The sequence below is a fragment of the Pteropus vampyrus genome, unplaced genomic scaffold (assembly GCF_000151845.1).
Source record: "Pteropus vampyrus isolate Shadow unplaced genomic scaffold, Pvam_2.0 Scaffold111, whole genome shotgun sequence".
NCBI lineage: Eukaryota > Metazoa > Chordata > Mammalia > Chiroptera > Pteropodidae > Pteropus > Pteropus vampyrus.
The window spans coordinates 1,638,430-1,656,596 of NW_011888892.1; the positions used below are offsets into that span (position 1 = coordinate 1,638,430).

The 18,167-nt window shown below is 52.2% G+C and overlaps 1 protein-coding gene across 1 annotated transcript in view; it reads right to left on the reverse strand.

The window, feature by feature from the left end:
• The window catches only part of CTBP2 (C-terminal binding protein 2), a 148,156-nt gene extending 130,251 nt beyond the window's left edge, over positions 1-17,905 (reverse strand). Inside the window, exon 1 of the mRNA XM_011365467.2 lies at positions 17,826-17,905. The gene's annotated coding sequence lies outside the window, so the exon portion shown is untranslated. The remainder of the gene's footprint in view (positions 1-17,825) is intronic.
• Between the last annotated feature and the right edge of the window lie 262 nt (positions 17,906-18,167).

The following is an 18,167-nucleotide window of genomic DNA, read 5'->3' on the forward strand; positions in this document are numbered from 1 at the left end:
AATTCTGCTCAGGGTCCAGGACACCAGTTCAAACAGCCTGCTGGCTCCTTAAGCTTTTGGGACGTACTGGCTGCCAACCTTTCAGCTACTCACCCCAGGCTCCAGTCTCCTCATGCCTGGAAGACCCCCAAACCCTATAAACATTTGTCCCTTATCGCCACAGCACTGGCCACACTGCGGTTCTCAGCCGACCACCCCAGAGGCCGAAGATGCTGAGACATGGATCTCAAGCCAGTGACCAAGGTGACATTCGCTCTCAGCTCACAGGCATCGAAGGGTTCCCTACCACAGCGAATGCACACACAGATGCACCATGAGCCACTGAGTGTGATGAACACTGTCACCTGCCCTCAGTGCTGGGGTCACATGGGGAGAGGAGGCCCGACAGATAATGCACAATGAAAAGACACTTCCAGCAACAACCAAAAAGTTAATGAATGTAGAGATCCCCAGAAAAGTTTTAAAATTCTGAGACTCATTTCATAAAATTCTCCCCAACTGAATGGGAATAAGAGAATATTAAAAACCGTGAAGAAAGCAAGTCAACTGTCGCTCCCTTCACAGTGCAACAGGGGACACTTGCCCAGCAAGTCCTCTGGGCTCAGGGTGTTTGGCACCTTCTCATTGAATAGCCCCTCCTCTCAGAGAGAAGCGGTGACCCTATCTGACACGCAGGAGCTGGCAGGAGCCAAGGACTCTGGCTCCAGGGTGGGACATGACACAGGTGCCCCACTGCTGGCGCTGGCAGGCACTGGCCTTCCCACGGGAAAGTTCTCCAGTTCCCCCAGGCTTTCCACAAACCACCTGCCTTGGCCACAAGAAGGTGGCAAGCCTCTCCCTGCAGGAAAACAAACACGGACCAGAGGGACGCCCCACGGCCCTGCGTCCTGAAGGGTCACAGGAAGACCGAACGGCACACAGGAAGGCGTGGCCACAGCGCACAGTAAGTACGCCACCTGGCTCTCTCCAAAGCCACTATCCCGAAGGGGAAAGGAGAAAGCAGCCAGTGGCTGGCGGTCACAACCAGTCTCTCTGGACCAGGAGCCAGCGGATGGAAGAGGCACCTGTCCCCAAGTACCTTCCAAGAGGGGCTGGCGGGACATTATGTGGAGGAGGCGGTGAGCAGCTGTTGTGTGCATGTCCCCAGGAGGCCCAGGGAGAATGGCCTGAGATGCACTGAGGCCCAGAAAGTGCAGACTCAGAACTGCCCACTGGTGGCGGGGAGGGGCGGCAGGGCAGACAAGAGCCTGACTACAGCAAATGGCCGACCCGCCCAGCCTGGGCCAGATTGCTCAACTCTCAGGCACCCCACAGTGGCCCCGGTGCTGCCACTCAGGCATATCCGTGACTGGAGGGTCCTCCCAGGCCATGCGAAACCCTAGGACGCTAGGGTCCCAGAAAATCCTGGCACCTGCCGAACATCTGCCCACCTCCCCAAACGTCCTAGGCCAGCCTTTCTACACAAAAAGGAGTAGGTGGGGGCGGGGCATAACTACAAGGGGGCGGGGCCCTTCCTTGGTGGCCAGACTGCTCTGTAACCACCTGGCAGTGGCATTCACACATTCTTCGTTAAAATCTGCAGAACTGCACACTGAAAGGGTTAATTACACTGTATGTAAATCATATCCATGTAAAAATTTTAAAAGCACCAAAACAAATAATAAAAACAAATGACTTTCCTGTGTGATACCACTGCAGCCAGGGCGGCTTTTCCAACTGGTGACGGGCGACACTGCAGCTGCCTAGCCCACCCCACGGGCTCCCCAGGAAATCACCTCTGTCCCCATGAGCAACGCCCAGAAGCGTCACCGCCTGTTACAAACTTGCTTGCGGCTCCTTGCAATCCAGCGCACGGGCTAGGAAATGGAAAGCAGACTCCCCTTGAGGACCGCACCTTAACTGCTCTCACCTGGGGGCCCACCCAGCACATCCAGCCTCGTCACAGCCCTTCCAGCTTACCGCCAAACCCACGTGTCAGAAGGCAGGACGGGACAGGCTCCCAGCAGCCCGTCCTCTGCTCTGCAGGAAAGGCTCTGGTGGGGCTGGGTCTACCCTTGCTGGCGGCCGCCATCGTCACCCTGGGCAAGTCTGGGACTCGGGTGCAGGGACCAAGCCAGCGGCGCCTCTGAGCTTCCCCCAGAGGCCACACTCAGCCAAACAGGTCCTTGTCTGGTGGTGCTGAGACCCCAGTCACATCTCCATCCAGAGAACCCAGGTACCAGTGCCAAAGGGCAGAGAGGCTCGGGGGGTCAGAGTTCACCCAGGGTCACATAGCAAGCTCAGGGCAGAGCCTTCCCTTGCTGGTTCTTTCTGCAAGGGAGGATGGCCACCACCCCAAGCCCCTGTGTAGATGACCTACGGGGAGGAAGAAAGAAGAAGTTTTTGACAACTGACAAAACAGCCTTGGGCTCTGTCTTGACACCTGGGCCTGAAGAACTCAGCAGGATCATGTCCTCCCACGAGATGGAAACTGAAGCTTCGGCATAAGATAAACTGGGTCAAAATGGTGACTGACCCACCATGACCCACCACCCCCCCAAGCACCTGAGTGGACCCCAACCTCCTCCCTCTCTGCTCCACAGCCAGTAGGCACCTGGGCCTGCCAGCCTGTGTCCAAACACTCCTCTGACAGCTCCACCATCGTCATGTCACCTACCCACAAAGCCCTCAGCTGGTCCAGTCTCCCAGGAACCATAGCTATGGCTCTGAAGTGCCTCGTCTGATGGTGGGACATCTGAACTCATCGGGGCTACCCCATGACCCTCTGGACCTCTCTTTACATCTGCAGACCCAGCCCCTCCCACTGCCCCCCACCTCATTCTCGTCACCCCAACCGCAATGCCCATCTGAGAATTTACTCAGGGTGAGTCAAGGGTCTGCCATATGTCGGCGCACTTAACCCTCACAGACATGGAGGTGGATGCAAGCCACGCCACCACCCCTGTGAGGATGCAGAGGCACAAGGGGGGCATGGGGGTTACTCGCCCAAGGCCTTCTGCTCATCAGGATGGGGGCAGGGGGTCTGGGACCAGAAACAAGTCTAGAGGTTATGTTCAGCCACAGCAGAGCACCACAAACCTCTTCTGATTCTTCCGGCCAGCCGGTCACCCTCCCTGACCCCTCATCCTGGGAATGACCCACCTTCCCCCCCATGCACTTGGCACCCCGCACCCAACCAGCTCTTGCACATGCCTTACTGCTTTGCTCAAGCGCAGAGGAAGCCTCCTTGCTCCTGACACAGCCCTGGCATCCAGCGCACAGTGCAAGCTCACCTTCCCTCCACGGGCAGTTTTCAGAAGCAGCAAATCCGTCTCAATGTCACCGCATAAATTTCTACAAATCAAACTGAATCACCTTATCAAATAACGTAAAACTTTAAAACCCTATGCATAAAATACCATACATCTATTTTATTTGATCTACTATATTATAAAGCTTTCCTAAACCTCTTACAGGTGGTTTTCCCAGTAATGCATAACTATTTAATTGGGAAGTGTACAAAACATAATTACACTGCCTAACTCTACAATATTGCTTATGGGAATAGCTCCGTTCACGCATCCTGCTTTATTCTGTATTTAATCTCTATTAAGATGTCTACATGAAAATAGATAGGTATGCTAGTCTTCATAAACATCGTAAATCATAAAGTCATTTCTTTGCTAACTTAAGTCCAAAAACAGCCCCCAAAGATGCCGGGGCCCCGAAGGCTTCCACTTCTAGCATTAGAGCAGAGTTGGCGGCCTCTTAACACGTGGCCCCGTGCCTCTTTGCCAAGTGACGGGTAAGGTTGTGGCTGTAATTTCTCACAGTAAATGGCTCTGCATGCAACTCAAAGAGCACCCCTAACTTCCTTCAGAAAGCAGTAACCCCCACCAGAAAGGCGATTCCTTCCAGCCCGAGTGCAATTAACAACGGGGTACCGAGGAGCAGCACGAGGCCCCTGAAGTCATTCTTCATCCAAGGACATCATACATGTCCTTTTCAAGCTCACCCTTCAACCAGCACGAGGAACTGCGGCCAAGGGCTCCAGACGCATAACCGAATGGACGCCCCTGCCCGCCTCCCGGCCTTCGAATGCGCACGCACGCCCTTGTCCCCAGAACTGGGGTACCTGAACACACAGCAAAGTACTGGAGCTCAGATCCTGCTCCATCACCTAGGAATGGTGAGCCCACCGGCATAGCTGGTGAGACTGGTCCGCTGCTTCCGCACGTGGGCAGTAGCTACGGGGCATCACCGTCTCGCGTCGAGGCTGCCTGTGACTAAGAATGAAGTAGGTGCCAAGGGTTTCTACCAACAAAATAAAGGTAAGTTGGCATCTAGGTGGAAACGAAAGCTATCAGCCTCGCTGAAGCTCATTAATTAATAAATTCATTAGCCGAGATAAAAAGGATTTGCCGCAATAAGCGTTCACTTTCATTTCTGAGACAGAAGGTGTTGTCCCCGAATCCGAGCCTGGCATCACGATGAAGTAATGCGATCTGGCACAGGTGAGCTCCTGGAGGTCGACTTCCTTCACCTGCATACTGAGGTGGACGTGCCTCATGGTGGTCCCACAGTCAAGCTCACGCGGGTCCCTGAAGACTATCGATGCTACTGCACCCGTGTTTGACTTGCTGTATGCAGACATTCAGAGAGTGCTTCACAGAGTGGCTCATATCTTAATAAAACTGAATTTGTAAAAGCAATTTCTCCCCTTGCCAGTCTGCAGTGACGCGCGGCCCAGCGCTTCTCGATGGACACTGCTGACGGGTCAGGAGAGAAAGTTAAACGACAAGTGCATCTGAATACAGAACCGGCTCCAATTTTAATGGGCACCCAGGAAATGGCCCTCATGATCCTAGGAGTGCCCGCTGCTGCTCAAGGGAATAAGAGGATTCTTTTTAAATCCAAAAAGTGAGACCGAGTCGGGCAGAAACCCCTATTTCCACTTTCAAATCTGTTCATTCAGATTCGGGGGGAGGGTGTTCGAGTTATATAAAATCTTTCAATCATTTGTCATGCCAAATGTTCGAAAACTCGACTCAAGTGGGCGGCTGTGTTGAGGAGTGGTTTGTTTTGAAAGAAAGTCTGTGTGCTGTTGGCAGGTCCGGGTCTGGCTGCTTAAGAACCGCCCCCCACCCCCCGCCTCCTAAGGAGTTTGCTAAAAATACAGATGGTCTGGCCCCACCTGGAGCTTCTCCCAACAGGATGCTGCGTGGAGCCCCAGGAGACTGACTCCCGGCCAGGGGTGCCCTGGAGATGCCCCTTACTCCAGAGGCCACCCTCTCAAACCACTGGGCACTTCCCTGGGGACTGCACGAGTCTCTCTCTCTCTCTCTCTCTCATATGAAAACTACCAAGCCCACAGCCAGGCTCCTACCACTAAACGCACTGACCTCATGTGTCGACTCCGGGGGAAGGGCAGGGCTGGGGTGGGCTGAGGGGTGCTAGCAGTCACCACTGCCTTCTGACACACCGGGGCACACAGGACCCCTCCCTGTCCCGGGAAGATACTAATCCCAATATTACGTTCCAGAGGATTGCAGTGAAACACACTATGCAGAGCGTGAACAAGGCAGAGGCGGGAAGGGAACTTATTCTCAATGACATCAGCACCATCACCACCACCGTAGCGACCAGTGTGGCCACTGTTTCTGCTACTCTCGCTACCATCTGTAATGCCAGTAATAACGGGGACAGGCAGCTAACGCCTGAGCACTGCCATGTGCATCCGCGTCTTATTTACCGTGCATGCTCCTTGGGATTTGCAAATGTGGCACGCCGACATCCTGACCTCTGACCCCAGATGCCCTTGCATTCCCGCACCGGCTGACCCCTGAGCCCAGATGCCCTTGCATTCCCGCACCGGCTGACCCCTGACCCCAGATGCCCTTGCATTCCAGCACCGGCTGTCTGCCAAGGACGTTTTCAAAGCTCATCTCACTCTTCAAGTGAGACTTTTTTAACGGCATGCACTGAGCCCAAAAGAAACTGCTGGTCCATGAAATGACCAGCCTGCCCTGAAGGTGACAAATGGTCTCTTCCACAGACCCTGAAAGGACATCTTCCCAAACACGGTCCCACAGCCCCCGCCTCACCATCTCGCACTCACGTGACGGTACTCCCAGCACCTGGACCCCACCCCGACACGTGAGGCGGCAGCGCTGCCCAGGGGTTCACGTCCACACCCAGGCCACGCTGGCCCTCGTGAGCGCCCAGTCAGCCCCTGCTCAATGAGCGCTCCAGAGGTGATTAAGTCCTACCCATCTCCGGGGCCCAGTCAGGGAGGGACACGCACACACACACAGAGCGACAGTGAATCAGCCGCCCAGTGGGACCTTGGACTGTCACCAGACTTGGGGCTGCCCAAGCGCCCACCACACACCAGGGCAGCAAACCCAACAAGCCATCCACTGCCTGCAGCACCCCAGAGGCACTGACCCTCCCAGGAAGGAGGCTAGGTCAAGGCCAACTTCGCTGAGCTTCACCTGCTCTGAGCAGTCAGGGTGGAGCCGGAGGGCTGAGCCCCCACCCTGCCTGTCCTCGGGCAAAAGGCAGGCAGCACCCAGCCACTCACTGTTTCTTCCTTCTCTGGGAAGGGAAAGTAGGTCTTAAATGGAAAGTAAATATTTTACTAGGCATTTCTCGAGTGACCTAATACAGAGTAACATTCCACAGTCTAAAAACAACCTCCTGAACGGGTTGCAGTTCATCACAGTGGCCCCGGGAATCCAGAAGAGGGGCTGTCCCCGAACCACGACGGGCCCATCCCTTCCCCCTCTTCACCCCACGCTGTGGATTCCGGGTAATTTTTCACAGCACTGGGATTCCCGTCTCCCACCCCAAACCCTTCTCATTACGCCCCACCCCCTTCACCTGGCACTTCACCTGGCTCCATAGAACTCATCCACCTCGACATCCAAAGGATGAAACCGCACTCCGTGTGGGCCCCCCCCCCCACCGCCCCCTGTGTGCATCCGATGCTCTGCTGCACCCAGCAGGTTAGGGGGGGCCACACCGCACCTCCAGGCAAGAGTGGCCGAGTTACTTGTTTATTTATTTTGCATTTTTAAAAATTCAACCAACACCTCCAACGTGTCAGGCCTATTCTAAGCGCTTTATAAACATGACCTCGTTGAATCACACAGCACGCCCTATTCCCAGCGTCCTGGGTTTGGAAGCGGAAGCCCTCTGCCAGGGCTCGGCAAATCCCAAATGCAGCCAAGCATCAACTTCTGCCCCTCCTTTGCCACTTCCCCAGACCAGTCTGTCCCATCCGATGTCGCCTCGTTGCTGGTGACAATGTGTGCATTTCACTGCCTGCAGCGACCACTTTGAGGGCAAGGCCGGCCATTTCTCCTGGCCATTTCTCCTCGGGCCAGCCTCAGTCCTTCCAGTGGGACCCCTCCCTCGCCAACAAAGTGAGCACGCAGATGACACTGACGACAGCCCAGTGCCCCAGGAGTGCTGCCGGGGGGGGGGGGGCGAACAAAGCTTTTGGATCCGAGCCTACAGCCCTGACGTGCCAAGTAATCACCAGGCTGCAAAACTCCCAGCTCCAGGGAAGGCCAAAAAGTGGTCCCTGCACTGACCCCGCCCCCTTCCCACAAAGGACAATGAACCCAGACGTGACTCCCCCAGTCACTCCCCGCTCCGCCGCCCCGCTTTTGCCCACTGCTGCTCTAGAAGATGAAAGGAATTAGAGGGGAGAGGGGAAAAAAAACCTTTTAATCTCCCTCGCAGAGAAACATTTTAAAGAACCAGAGTTCTACTTGCAACGTGTTTCAAGTGGTTTTGCTGGTTCTTTGGAGCTTCTAAGCTCTCAGGCCTGGCTGAGACGGCAAGAGCACAGCCCAAACTGTTAGTCACAACCCCAGTCCCTTCACGTCCCTGGGACACAAGGGACTCAAATCGGGCAAGCTTGCAATTACCGCGAAGAAAACTCAAGTCGTTTGGAGCCGCTTCCTTTGTCCACCTCACTTGGAGCACATCTGGCCAGATTAGGGAGGAAAAAAATTACCCGCCGTTCAAAGTCCTTAAATACTCAGGAAGACATCATTACAGACAGAATTCCAACCTTAATTCTGAAATCTCCTGGCTTTTGTCAGTTGAAGCCACATTCTTAATCCCAGGCTTAGTTGAGAAATGAGAAGAAAGAATGTGTGTGTGGAAAAAAAAAAACCTCTCGGCCCTGAGTGAAAAGCATCTCGGAGGAGCAGGGAGAAGTCTGCACAAAGGCCACGGTGAGAAAAACAGGGTCTCGGGGGACTGGCCCGCTCACGGCGGCACCAGCCTGGGCACGCCGGGACCTATCAGATTGGCATCATGTCCCGCCAGAGGGGCTGGATGCCAAGCTCAGGGGCTTCTCTGAAGAGCCGGGGGACTCTGAAACCCAGAACAGGACAAAGATCCTCACCTCCCACACCACAGCCCCAGACGGGTTCTGAGACCACCCACGAATCCTGGCTCCCATCAAGAACCTGCATGCTGCGGCCAGCCAGCAAAGGCTGACAAAACCACACGGGACCTCAGAGCACTCCTGGCCTAGACGCCTTCGGCCCAGCCACATCCACTTTCCAGACAGACCTGGCGAGGGGGCAGCTCCGCCCTTCTCATGGCCTCCAGAAGCACAGTGGGGAGGCCTGAGGAGGGAGCCGGCCTGCTGCACTCCACCACGCACCACTCCCTCTGTGTGGGGTGAGGAGGGATGGAGACCAGTTTGAACACTGCAGAGGGTACTTAAAACGGGCAGAATATAATCATTATCCAAGCTGGGGCTGAGCAAGCACACCCCGGCTGATGTGACCCGCTGGTCAAGAGATATACCCCCCAGCACTCCCATCAACCCCCCAGGAGACCAGGCAGAACCCAAAGGCCGAGGCAGAGTGTACACTGTGTCCCTACCCACCCGAGTCACTCTGGGGCCTTGGGCCACCAGCAAAGGGCTTCAGGGATTTCCCAAGCACCCCTGTGTTTGCAAGCACCCACGTGTTCACAAAAGGAAGAGAAGCATTGTAGGGCAGGAAGGTAATTCATAATTAAAGGAAAGCCTGTTTTTCAGGAAAATCTCCACCTTGTGGGGACCTTACCTTAAAGGAAGCCAAGGTCAGTCGGAAAGCTCCTGCGTCACCTGCTCTGGGTGCCTCTCAGGTGAGTTAAGCACTCAGGCAGGGCTCCATCCCAGATTTCAGGGCACACCCAGCTTTGTGCTGTTCCCTTTCAATTCTCTGATAGCCTCTTTGAAAAGAAGGCTGTTCCTTTTGCTCCAAGGCGAAGGCAGGGCAGCGACCCAGGAGGTTTGCCTGGCAGAATCAAGTTTCTGGCTGGTTTTCAAAAGAGTGGTACAAACAGACTATTCCAATGGGGTGAAATCCTCACCATCTTCCCTGTCTCTTTCCCCGGATCCCCCAATGCTGAGCAGCAGGAACCAAGTCCTAGTGTGAGATGTACATAAGGAACCCAAGTGCAAAGTGAGAAGCAGCTGGAGGGAGGCGAGTGCCCCATCCACCTCCATCCCCTCTCCCAAGTGAGGGGCTCACACAGGAAGGAGGGGCCACTTTGAGAAGGCAGATCAGTAGTAGCCTGGACCAGAAACTTGGAAATCCCAGTCATACCTACTGGAAATGTGAGCCCTGGCCACTAAATCCAATTTCACCACACATACAAGAAACCCCTATGCACTGTGAAAGCTACCCATGCAATCCTAGGGGGTGGGTGTGGGTGCGTGTTCTTGGGGTTGAGGGGTTGCATCAGAGACATTCCGATGGAGGGCAAGGGAGAAATGAGATCGTAAGGTCAGAAGGGGTCTTAACTTGCCTGGTGTGGCAAAGCCATCTCCAAATGCACCCAAGTCAAAAGCCAAGACTTCTCAGTCAATCAGAGAGAGCAGAGCCAGATGGAGCTAGAACTAGAGAAACTTCGGGCGTCCTTGCTGAACCCCCCTGACCCTCAGTTTCTTCACCAGTAAAACAGGGACTTCTTCCTACACTGGAGAGGACGTGAGAATAAGTGAAACCAGCACTGTGCCTGGCCCTCAAGGCCCTTCTGGGTGTCTGTCCTTTGCCTGCAGAGTCTGTGATCCAGAGGGGCAGGATTCTCCCTATGCGGCCAGTGGGGGGCCCCGTCTCCTGAGCCATGCTGGTCATTAACCCAGAAAGTGTAGTGAATTTAAAACAGGCCTGGTCCAGGAAACTATACAGAAATCCCCGACAGGCATCAGAGTGTGAGATCCTAACAAAAGATCACTAATCAAAGGAGGAAATTAAAACAAGCCAGACTTCCCATCGCCCCCGTGTGATATGGAAGCACAAGCCTGGGCCTGAGAAAGGGAATTGTTTCTGCGAGGCCCATTTGAATCCGGGAGGACATGCCAGCTTCAGGGGCAACCTGCAACTCTCATCTCCCCTCTGCTCTCGGGGTGGCAAGAGGAGGCTCCCAGGGTAGGCGGTCCCTCTCCCACCAGGAAATCCTGTTGGAACCTCACTGCCAACAGCCTGGTTTCAATCCCAGCTCTGCCACTTTGGGAGACGGGGGTGTCATGGGCAAGTCTCCCAAGTGCCTCCTGCACCTGACATCACCCCAGGTGCAGGAGGCACTTGAGAGAACTGTGAAAACCCAGTGCAACATACACCAAGAGTCTAGTGAGAGTGACAAAGAGAATTAATAAGTAAATGCTCAATAAATGCTACTTATACTGTGATCTTAACAAAAATAAGAACTATTTAAACGACCTGACGGATATCCTGAGCATCCAATTAACTTTGCAAGGACAGAAAGAGCCAAACACACAGGAATTCCTCTACCAAGGAGAAGAGGGTGCAAAGTGGAGAAGCCCCAGATCCTGCTGGCTCAAAGAGCAGAGGAAGCAGTCAGCTCCCTGGTCCTGGATGGAGAGTATTATCTGTAGTATGATTCAAACACTCAGATCGGAAAGCTGCCACCGAAACTGCGCCCCCCCCCCCAGTCTAGTGATGTGGCCGTTTACCATTTGTTGCATCTTGGCCACCATCGTGCAGTCAATCAACGAACTAATCTGTTCACCCAGGAGAAAGGGGGTTGGGGGCACATGGGAGGGACTAGGCCACCGCAGGCCTGGGCCTCCAGAGCCGGCTGCTATCACTGGGGGTAGCTCAGGCACGGTCCAGCCAGGTGCCCAGTCACGGGTTCAGGGTCCACCTCGGGGTGCCTGTCGTCCCGTGGCTCCCTCCGGGTCCGGGCTCTGAGGACAGGGAAGGGAGCTGGCGATCCCGAGGGCGTGGACCCCCTCCATCCAGAGTGACCCCGCACAAAGGCCTGTGGAGGGAGGAAGTGGGCAGAGGGGGCAGGGCCATTTCTATTACCAGCCTCCCCATTTACAAGTGAAAAGTCAAAGCCACAGGGAGGGGCGCTTCCGGGGGACTCAGGTATAGGTGTGGGGAGCAGGGAGGCAACGCTGCAGAGGGGGAGGGGCGGGCCGCTAGGTCCGCGGGCCCCAGGGGCTAAGGGGGCCTCGTCTGCCGGCCTGGGGTTCTGGAACCCCGGAACCCCACCGTCCTTCCCGCAGGGCCAAGCTCCCCGGCTGTCCAGGCACGGCGAGGGAAGGCGGCCAGACCCCGCCCCTGCAGGTGGAGAGCAGGTAGAGCGTGGCCAGGTGTGGCCAGGTGCGGCCAGGTGCGGCGGGCTGTCTTTCATCCGGGCCCAGCTTTGCCCTCCCCGCAGCAGAAGGTCGCGCAGGAGACCGGAAGTCGCCCTGGGTTCAGCCTGGACGGAACGCACCGTTGCCCCGCGCCGGGGGCCCCCAAACCCACGCGCGACAGAGACGCGAGTCTCTTTACGACTCAGGGGCGGCAATTCAGTGTTTCTTCCTCGCATAAAATAGGAATTGCTCTAATTACGTAGCCCGTAGGAGCATCGTGAAGATTAATGGCTGTGAAATGTTTTTAAGATCAAAAACATTCTGAGATTTTACTTTAGGCGCTTACGTGTGTATATCGATATCTGTACAGAAAAACATACTCTTTACTGACTGCCCTCCTGGAGTGACTTCTGGCCCATAACCAGAAAGCGCTCAGTAAAAGGTACATGTCTGTGTGCTCGTGGGACAGAAAGGGACACCGGCAGAAAATGGTCCCACTGGGCTTTCATGCTGGGTCTCCTGCTCCATCCAGTCCAGCATCAGCCTGTGGCACAGACCTCTGGAGAAGAGACTAGAAAAACTGAAAAAATATTTTTCATCCCCATTGGGAGGAAATCATGGCACCCCCACCCCCCACCCCAGATCATTAGGCGGGTGCGGGGCACCTCGGGGTCTCCGGTGTTTGGAAAGCTTTACGCCACTCCCGGACCCAGTGGCCAGCCAAGTTCAGCCAGTGCTAGGAGCCCACGCACCCCATCTGGCCTGGCAGCTCCAACACGAGGCCTCCCTGGTGTCACTGGCATGCCAGCATGAGTCCCTCCCAGCACAGCAAACCCATGTGACCAGGCGATAATAAAAGTTCTCAATCCCCTCGACTGTTCTGGGCCGGACAGTTAAGAGCTCTCCAGGGCCCTCCCCGCCCGCTGCAGGTTCTGGCGGCACTCCAGGTGGACAGGCCCAGGAGCTGCAACATCCTATGGGCTCTCCACAACCCAAGTGGGCCTGAGGGCACGGCCCCCACCCTTTCCCTAGGCCCACCTGAGCCTGAACCAGCATGGGATGAACCGTGACTTTGTACTTCTGGGCTGGCGGACTGCACTAAAGACACCTATCAGCAAAAAAAATTAAAATCTCAGCCCTTTCCCAGCCGCTCACCCCTATGGCCTCTCAACCCTACCCGAAGGAATTTCGCCTGCAGTTCCCCCTCCCCTCCGTACCCCCTCTATTGCCCCCTTTCACCCCTCCCTGCATCTGGGCAGGTACAACACCCACATTTCCAGGTTTGATTTGGGCCCTTACACCTATCAAATGATTCTCGCTAGCCTCGACATTAGGCAGGCTTTTTAAACTGCCATGCTGGGGGAAAAAAAAAAATCCCATTAGGCCAGAGGAGTTTGACCTCTTATGATCTCGGTCCACGGTTCCTTCCAAAGCAACTTCCTGGGATTCCGTGACTCCATAATGAAGTTTTTGTTTGTCCTGGGATGGGACAGATAGCTTGCGGGAGGCCAGATTTCAGGCATGGCTGGAGCACAGCAGTGAGTTTATAACCCCTGGGCTAGTGCAGAAAACCTGCACATCATGGATGTTACATATCCTTTAAAAAGGCCCTCCCAAGTTTCTGCCACAACCTAGGCTGGGATGTGACACAGAGACATTGCCATTATTCCCAATTAGTCTTCAAGCCAGTTAACAGTGTCTCGGCTCAAGTCATAATTAAGGATTTATTTTAATGCAAAAACTACATTTCTGATCAGAAGAGCACTTCTGAAAAGAGTGAAAACAACAACATAAAGGTGTATGTCTTTTGCATTTTACAAGTGGGAAAGATTTTAAGAACCACAAGGATGAAAAGCACTCCCCCTGCCCCACCCCCATCCCCAAACTGTTTTGCACTCCAGAAAGCAACAGCCAAAAGTGAGACTGCCTGCCAGGTTCAAGCAGCAAGAGCTATTTGGGATTAACATCCTCTAAACACCATCTGACCCCTCCGGAAAGATGAAGGCTGTTATTTAGGAAAGAAGTCACAATTCTCCATAAAACCAAAAGCATCACTTGCCCCATGAATAAGAACCCAAGGGTTTTATCGAAATTTTTGTGAATATTAAACCAACTCTAAGCAACCATCTGTTAAATTTAGTTACAGAAACAGTTAAACCAGGTCACTTCTAAAACAAGGGAGGGACTAGGCTAGACAGATGGAAAGGTGAACTGGCACCATACTTCTAACCAAGTAGACCGGGCCGAAATCGGAACTGGCATCAGCCCCCAGCGGGGGTCAACGTCTACCCTGATTCCACCTAGGGTAGGGGTTAAATAGAGAGGTAACAGGAGGGCCTGTCACTTTAGCTAGAGTTGGCTCCACTTTGGGACGTTCTCAGCTCCCATGTGGAAGCAGAAGCGCCCTGTGAACAGAGAAGGGAGCTGCAACACGGATGGCGCTTTCAGCAGCTGTGCGACAAACACGAAAATCCAACAAATCCTCATCTTAAAGGGTGCACTTTCCCAAACACCACAAACGCGCTAAAAGCGACTTTAACATGAGGAGTAATCAAAATAAACACAACTGCTTCCCGTGACTTAAGATGCCTCCATTTCTGGCAAGTGTTGAATATGATTTCTTAAAACTGCATTTCGAGGCGGGGTGGGGGGCGGGCGGGGGGAGCGGAGAGGGCGTTTGTTTTTTACACTCTTCTTTGAAGGACCCTACTATCTGCTTTTAGGATCTTTCCCTCAAAAAAGCAGACTACTGGGAGGAGAAGCACACAAAGTTCCTTGGCGGTCCAGAAAAGACCACCTTCTATGGAAAACTCTGGAATGGGAGCAGGCCCGTGGCCCCTATCCGCATGCCAGGCAAAGACGGATGAATGGGACGCGGGTTCCCATCCGTCTGCGGCTCCTGAAGTTTCTGTGTTCTCCAGCAGTTAGGAGAATGAAGGCGAAACTGGCCCTCGGCGCTCAGTGTCAACATTCCCCACGAACAATGGCCCGGCTCTCTCCCTATTGTACATTCTGTATTCATTTGTGAATCCCCCTTTTTTTTCCTTTCTGCACAATGTGCAAAGCCCTTCTTTTCACTGGTGAGGTCCTGAATGCCCAAGTGCAGCCATCATTTAGGCTCTAAACATCCATAATGATGGCTAAAAGCAAACTACAGATCATGCCCAAACATTGATTTGCAAATGTCATTTGTCACGACGATGGCTTTTGGGTACTATCCATTAAATGAGGATCAAAAGAAACATCGAACTCCTTAAAAATGGTACTGAAGTGTGTTTTTTTTTGCAATTATTAAATATAATTTTCCAACCCCAGAGATAGGGTTTAAAAAAAAACCCTTTCATAAGTCTTTGATACATATTCCGTCAAACATGGACTTGAATAAAAATTAAGTTCAAAAGACTAGGTTGGGGGAGAAGCCTTGCATTTTCCATTTTCCCTTCTTTCCCAGAGTGCAGTCACTGTAGTGGCGTGAATCAGGACATGCTCACCAGCTGTAAGGGAGGAAACGGATACCTGCCCAGGCAGTATAGCCTCTGAGACTATGATCTATTAAAAGTTTTCACTAAGCATTCTTTAGCTAGCAGTCTGCAGAAAGATCTGGGGGAATTAAAAAAGCACCTCACTATTTCGCTAATATGGGATCACTTCTGCTAAGTACTTCTTTTCAAAGGGTCAGGCGAACTGCACTTCCATTTTTTTAATTACTACAAAAATGTGCTCCACCCTCTGTAATGGAACTATCAGCCAGAGGGTGGAAATATTATCTGACTTGTGTCCTGCCTAACAGATAAATTCCCTTTCCCAATCACGTACTGTATGAATATATATTTGTGGCCTGTATCAGGGACACAGGACACTCGGGCTGCTGTTCTTCACTGATACAAAGATTATTAACAGAGGAACCCAGGCTGCACTCACATACATTACGATGACAGCCTTTCTATATTGAAATGACAGTGGTAAAAAAAATGACAACTAGGGTGGCCATTCTACCCTTGCTGTAAACTCTTTTTTTTTTTTCCATTTAGGAAGAGCGTTAAGTGCAAAGGGTATAACTTTGCCTTCAAAAATGATTCATGATGGAGAGAACTGCAGGCCAATGGCACTCTGGTGGGCCTCTCCCGGTGAGATGTCTGGCCTTTTTGTTTTTAATCGGCACATCTCAAGGATTTCAAATGGTGTGAGCCACCCCGAGCTCCCTTTGCTTTAGGATTTTGATAGTTCCTAGAAAAATGGCCTCTTGAAATCCAGCGCGATGCTTGTTCAGGACCTTTTTTACATCCTCATCCTTTATTTACCTTGTAGCTCACCACTCAGACACTGAAAAAGTAGCACGTTGATTTTGTAGTTTTGTTTGTTGTTGAGGCTGCTTCATCTCTCTCTGGAACGTTTTTCAGACTTAAGAATAGGATTTCTGTTTGGAGTTTTAAAAGTCAAGAGTAAAGTCATTGATTATTCCCTGAAAGGGTAACTGACTGGCTAGTTAATAATTATACAGATAGCAAGTTTTCCTGTTTCATCTTGTGTACACAACCAAGATTAACAGCCAGGGAAAGCAAACGACACTCCACGGGGACAGGGACAGGTGTGCCCTGAGTCTTAAAAAGGCCAAAATATCTCACAAAGTATGTCACTGGTGTATTTTTACAATAGCTAGTAGTGTTGGTTTTTACGTAGCCAAACTTTTTTACTTTCTTGACTTTAGAGAAACACGCTTTGCAAATATTTCTTGGCCGAGCAGATGACATAATCCTAGACAGAAGTTGCAACTCGTGCCTAGCAAAGAAATACATTTTTAGAGACAAAAGAGGTTTTTCTTTAAAAAACAAACAAAAAAAATCTCAGAAAAGGTAATGCACCCTGCCCCTCCCCCCCAGAGAACACCCATCAAGGGCCAGTTTCAAAGATCCCAAGTGAAGTCATAAATAACACAGGGCCCTGAGCACAATCTGCAAAGCCACCCCGCCCTCCACTGTTCCTCATTAAGGAACAATTAGAAAGGAGAGTGACCACATAGCCCCTTAGCCTTATCTTCCCAAACAGGAAATAGTTAAACCAAAAAGCACCTTCTCAGGTTCAAAACAAGCTCCAAACTCAAGATTTTAACATTCTCTCTAATAACTGCTTTCTACAGGGACAAACTGGGGTCCCCTACCCCAGGGTACAGAAAACCAATCAAAAGCCATAAATCCCCTTAGCCTTCCAGCTTCACTTCCTTGTACTGGGTGGGGGGAGGGGGGTGACCCGACATCAACACTTACACTAAACCCCTCAATGCTCTACAGAAATATGCTGGCTTATTTCCTTTGTTTGGTCCTGTTATACTTGATCAAGTGTGAACGATTAAACTGGTTTCATTAAAAGCAAGTGCATTGACGGCTGACATCCAACTTCAATGGCAACTGTAAGCATATTTTGCAAGAAGGAGGGCCTGCTTTTTTGCCTGAAACCTACCATCTCATTAACTTTTCTTTGGGGGGCAATAAAAAGGGCACTAGAGATTTTTACGGGAGAGTGTCAGAGCAGTTCAGAGGGCTGATGCCAGACAAAAGGATATTTAATGCTTCGACACTAGAATATAGTCCTGTTACTTAAAATAAAGAAATCCTGTTCCAATATTAAAGCTGCTCTGACTGAAAGTGTTTAATTAGCATTTTGAATATCACTTTATAATTGCTGTAAGAAGTGCTCTTTGAAATCAAATGATTATAAAAACAAGATCCTTTAAAGTCCCATTACTTCAAGACGTAAAAAGATTATTGAAAAAATTCAAAACAGTGGAATTCTCCGAAGTACGCGAAAACTAACTAGCTCTACTTTGAGAACCCCAGAGGCAGCACAGCAGCAGTCTTGGGTCCTGTACACGAGGTAATTCTCAAACTGCCTTTGAACCCAAGCACCTAGCAGGGGAGACAAATCTTTGAGAGACTAGCAGGAGTTCGATATATTTCGCTAAAGTCCGGAGGCAGAATCATTTTGTAATCCAACCAAAATATACGTCCCCTCCAAATTATCCATGTCATTTAAAAATATACCAGTCTCTAGAATATCCAACAGAATTGCAAATAAGGCACTTAGCATTTGAAATTCCCAATGCATATTTATAGAACAGAATTCTCTTGTCTACCCTTCAAGCCACTCACATCTGACTCTCTAAGAACTTAACCCGATCTCCGATCTTTAAAGAAAAAACGGGGGAAAAAATCCAGAAAGATACGTGGACCCGGGATAGGGCAAGGGAGCCCGGCATGTCGACGTAGGCCACTGCCAGCAGCCTCCCCCGCAAGGACGCAGAGCGAGCAGGAATTCTACGAAAAATTCTCCTTTTCCCTGTAAAATACTAAACAGGGGGACCCCCGGAGCCAACTGCTGCTTAGGCCGCCTCCGGAAAAAGTATTCGGGGGCGGAGGGGGGATTACCGCACGTCCGCACACGCACACTCGGTGCCCGTGACCATCCGCGGCGGCGGAATGCGAGGCACGGGAGTGTGAGTACGCGCGTGTGTGTCTCGCCGCGGCCGGCGGTGACCGCGCCGAGCTCCCGGGCCCGCGGCCTCCCAGCGCCA